Raw genomic sequence first — 4,977 nt, 5'->3', positions numbered from 1 at the left:
CTTTGTGTTTATTAGATATACTGTTAATTATAGAACATAACAGAAATGGGTAATTTGTAAAAATCGAGTCGCAATTAATTATAAAGGAGAACTGCTTTTTATTTATAATATTTGTGGTCCTGATGGGGATAAGGACTAAGTTTGAGATTGATAAAGGAATAGAAAATATTGAAAAATCTTGATTAGGAATTCCATTGCTATCAGAATAAAACCAGCAATCCTTTGAGAAGGAATGAGTCAACATATAAATCCATGTTTCTTTTTGCATTCTTTCTTCTACTCATCTTTTGATTTAAAGTGCATCCTCATCATTAAGTTTAAATGGATTTGTTGAAAATAAAAAGTAACAAAAACCAAGGGTTCGCTTTATGTGAAATCTCTGTGACTTGACAATTTACATGTGTATGTTTGCATTAGCCATGAACATACATATATGTGTACATATATGTGTATTAGCTATGCTTCTTTTCATTTAGTCCCCAGAGAACTTGAAGTTTTTGTTTTTACTTAATATGTGCTCAGGCTACCTTAGTGATGTCACACAATCTTTCATCATTATAAAAAAGAAAAGATGAGAATGAGACCATTTGTCTCCTGCTGTTGTGCTTTGATACTGATAAGGGAAGATGTATGGCTCTGATAAAGAAGAAATATATATTTAGAAAGATATTTCTAGCTGAAACATGTTGGAAGGGTACTATGGTTTTAGGGTGAGATTTATAATGTTCATGATAGTGATGAAGTTGAGTCTGTAATAACTTCTTTTCAGGAGAACATGGAAAGACTTCAATTAGAGCAAGTTAAAGAGAGTCACCTGCGTCGGAAACTGCCTCAGGTAAGCTATAAATACGTGGCAATCTATACTAGTTAGATGGAATTCTAACTTGTAACTAGTTTAGGATGCGCAACACCAACTCACTGCCTGATGTGTAGCAGGAATAATAGCGTGAGCTGAATTCTCAAAGTAGATCATATTATCACAGTGAATCAGGACAATGGTCTATCTACGGCTGCGGGGATTGTGATCACAAATCATTGAGGTAGCCGAGCCACTAAAATAGCATCGATATAATAAAAAGGAGCCTGAAAAACTGGTGTATAACATTACTCTGTGGAGAAAGTGGTTGTTGAAATTTACATCTAAGCCACCTGATATTGTGCAATCAATAACAGAAGATTTCCTCCAAAATTTTGTTTATCAGGGTCAGCCTCAGAAATCTAATAGAGTAGCTTGCCAGTGATTTAAGCTGGAAGGCTCTGTTTTCCATGGCTTTTGCACAGAGAATTGAATTTATGGACTCTTCACGCAGCGGTGGTTGTTACATGCAAAGTGCCAATGACTACTTGATTATCTCGGAAGGACCTCAAAGCTAGTTGGGCATGAAATAGAGGACCTCTTCAAATGAAAGGGATCAGAATATTCAACACAGTTTATAAAGTGTGACAATTCTATTATGTAAGTTTGAACAGCAGCCACCGTCGGAAAAAAAAAATCCATCAGAATATCCAAGAGAAAAATAGCTTGGCAGAGCTAGTGACCGTGAAAAAATATAGGCTTCATTACTAGTGGGAGAACAATGTTTAGAGATTTTCTATCTTGAATATCTGAATTATGCCCCATAGAATATGTAACTAGTCCCCAGTAACGTGAAACGATGATGGCATAGATAATATTTGTAATGGCTGGCTCCAGATTTAATATGGAAAAATTTCCCCATGATTGGATTTTGAAATTTTTGATAATATCAAGGCAACTCCAAATAGAGACCATGATGTCCTTTACTTCCTATGATAGGAATCATGTATAATTGTGTGAAAGAACAAAGAAAAGGTTAGTAGTCCATTTTTTTGTAAGGTAGGGGAAATTGGTTTTTTTAAATAATTTTTTTATTTTAGAACAGATTTAGAGTTGCAAAATCATTATGAAAACAGCACAAGAGTTCCCATATGCCCCACACTCAGTTTCTTCTATTATGAACATCTTCCATTATGGTACATTTGTCACTACTGATGAACAGTGAACTATTACATTATTATTAGCTAACATTAATATTTTATTCAGGTGCCCTTAGTGCCCTAACATCCTTTTTCTGTTCCAGGATCCCATCCAGGATACCTAATTACATTTGTTCATCATGTCCCCTGAAGTTCCTCCTGGTTGTTACAGTTTCTCAGACTTTTCGTGTTTTTGATGACATTGACTGTTTTGCAGAGTACTGATCAGGTATTTTGTAGAATGTTCTTCAACTGGGATTTGTCTAGTAGTTTTTCATGATACATTTCTGGGAGGTGATGTATTTCCGGGAGGAAGACCAAAGAGATAAAGTGCCATTTTCCTTACATCATATCAAGGATACATACGACTCATATGACTTACTATTGATGATAACCTTCATCACCCGACTTGATGTATGTTTGTCCGGTTTCTCCCTGTACACTTACCTTTTATCCCTCTCTTTCTATACTGTATTACTTGAAAGAAAGTCACTAGCATAGCCAGCACTTATGGAGTGGGTGTTATGCCCTACGTCCTTAAAAGCAGAGCATCTATGTCAGTTATTTGGAATTCTTTTGTACTGGAGATTTGTTTCTTTTCCATTTATTTATTTAGTCCGTCATTTATTTATAACTAACCGAGTCATGAACTTCTGCTTTGGGTTATAATTTAATACCATTTTACTTATTTTGTTGTTCAAATAGTTCTAGCTTTGGCCATTAATGAGCTCTTTATGGCCGTTAGTTGGGCCTCGTATCTCTTTGACATATTCCTGCCATTGTTTTATTCTGAATTTCATTTGTTTTTAGTACTTACTTTCTGGCACTACAAATTTTCAGTGCTAGGTACGCTCATTGAAACTGGGATATCACTGCTTCCAAGACCTCTTAAATGACAGAGCAAGAAGATATTCTGTGCATGTGTATTCACTTACCTACAAATGTTTCCATGTGTAACTATATGCATCTGTTTTAAGCTAAACATCAGTTCTTACCATAGGAACTTTTTTTTCAGCATCCAGGATTATACATTGCTCCTTAAAAACTATGTTTTGTGGGTATTTCTTGACGCTCTTCAAAAATTTGTATTGTGTGTCATGTCATGTTGCACTGGACTGTAGTTTTGCTACAAACAAAAATAAAAATGCTTTCTAATAGGACTATAGCTACTTTTATTTTAAGTGAAATTGGCAGTTTTCAAATGCTAGGATTCAGGGATTGAGGGTATAAATTCCAAACCCTGAGGGTCAGAAAATCCTGTGGTCTCTTCCTCCAGGAGCAGAGGGTTGTTAGAGGAGCCTTTTATACTTCACCAGCCTGTACGATACTGGTATTCCTCCTAGAAACTAAATTGTTCCTTTTTTTTTCTTCTCAACTTGGGAGAGTTCCTATAAGTATGTGTCTTTCAAACCTGCTTGGATATTAAATCACCTGAGGAACCTACAAAAAAAAAAAAAAGTACTGATATAATCTCTCTACCTGAGACTAAATTCAATTTGTGTAGGATGAGACTCTGGAAATATGTTTTTTAAAATTTCCCAGATTACATTATAGAGTCAGAGTTAGGGGTAGCATTGACACAGATGACCTCCAAGATTCTTTGGTCCTGAGATTTGGCTGATCTTTGATTTCCATTAATATGATCTATCTGGATCAGTCTGTGCTTCATTCTCAAGAAGGTGTAATGCATACAAAATAACCACAGATCTAGGAGTTATTTGGTGTTTGAACAGTCAGTTTAAAGAGAGTTTGTTGTAGACCCGTGTATACTGGCACCATATAAACCCAATTTTCGACAATGGGCCTTACAGCCATTTGGGAAAATAAAATTGAACTAGGCCAACATAAAACAGTTATTCCAGAAGTTCAAGTCCACTGTGGATGCTTTGAAATGCTTCCAATATTAGCGAATTGCATGCTTTTTGTTGACCTATTTTGAGATGGAAAGATTCAGCTCCTAAAATGCAGAAAAATACCGTTCCTCCACCTTCAAAGTAGGATAGTACCAGAAGCAAAACAGCAATGTGGATTGTTCTTAGAGATCCTCGGGGAAGTTTTTACAGATCACTTTAATAATACATTCAGGTATTGTGTAAGGCCCAAGGTCAGGAAACATTGAAATCTAACGACTAAAAGTATTAAACGAAAAACCCAGATACTTGAATTTCAGTTCCGAGACTCTGCTAAAGCCTTTCTGATACCATAACACTTCTGTGTGTTTTATTTTCTCCATCTGTAAAACAAGCATAATTGCATCCTCATTACGATGCTGCGCAAATGCATGAGGCAATCTGTAAGAAAACACTTCAGACAAATAGTCAAAAAGTCCCCTAAACTCTACCATAGTGCCACATTTCTGCTATTCTTCTATTTAACCCAAATATCTTTTGTAATTTAAACCCATTTCCTGCTAGACGGTGTTTGGGGGAACCAGAAGACCGGTTTGCCACAGCTTATTTGCAATAAGTTTCATCCCAGTGTTTTGGCCACATGTTTTCCTTTCGAACACCAGTCGTCTCTATATGGTCCTATGTTAATTTCTTTTTGCATCCTAACTCAAGCCGTGAGTCACCTACGTGACCTCAAGTATTCCCCAAGGGCAAACAGCTCACCACCGCTGATTCACCCCTGTTAAAAAAAGACTGATTTCGCTTTAAGTCGTATCAGCTTTGGCTCTTCCAGCTCTAAATTCTGTGATTCTAATGGTGCGTGTAAAAATTCGAAACGGATTTAGTTTCCTCATTATAAGGGTCTCTGACTCCACCACACACGAAATAAAGGGAAGTTGGAGAAAATCATAGGAAGAGCCTTTATTTTGGGTTTTGATGATGAGCTACTTAGTTGGATGGCTTTTCTCTATTAGTTCCTCTGAAGGGCTTCATTTAGTGGAGAATGAGGTAAGATGTCGGAATACGGGAAGTACTTCTGGGCTCCAAAAATAAGCTTCTTAATTTTTTTAGGGACATATTTTTACGTGTTCTC

The 4,977-nt window shown here is 36.3% G+C and overlaps 1 long non-coding RNA gene across 1 annotated transcript; it reads left to right on the top strand.

Annotated features, from left to right (window-relative positions):
• Positions 1–670: 670 nt before the first annotated feature.
• LOC123381390 lies at positions 671–3,152 on the top strand. Its single transcript, XR_006588272.1, has 2 exons — positions 671–835; positions 2,100–3,152. It is a non-coding gene; the product is annotated as an uncharacterized LOC123381390 (long non-coding RNA).
• Positions 3,153–4,977: the final 1,825 nt, after the last annotated feature.

This window comes from Felis catus, chromosome D3 (genome assembly GCF_018350175.1).
Source record: "Felis catus isolate Fca126 chromosome D3, F.catus_Fca126_mat1.0, whole genome shotgun sequence".
In the NCBI taxonomy this organism is placed as follows: domain Eukaryota; kingdom Metazoa; phylum Chordata; class Mammalia; order Carnivora; family Felidae; genus Felis; species Felis catus.
This window is presented reverse-complemented; position numbering and strand designations above follow the sequence as displayed.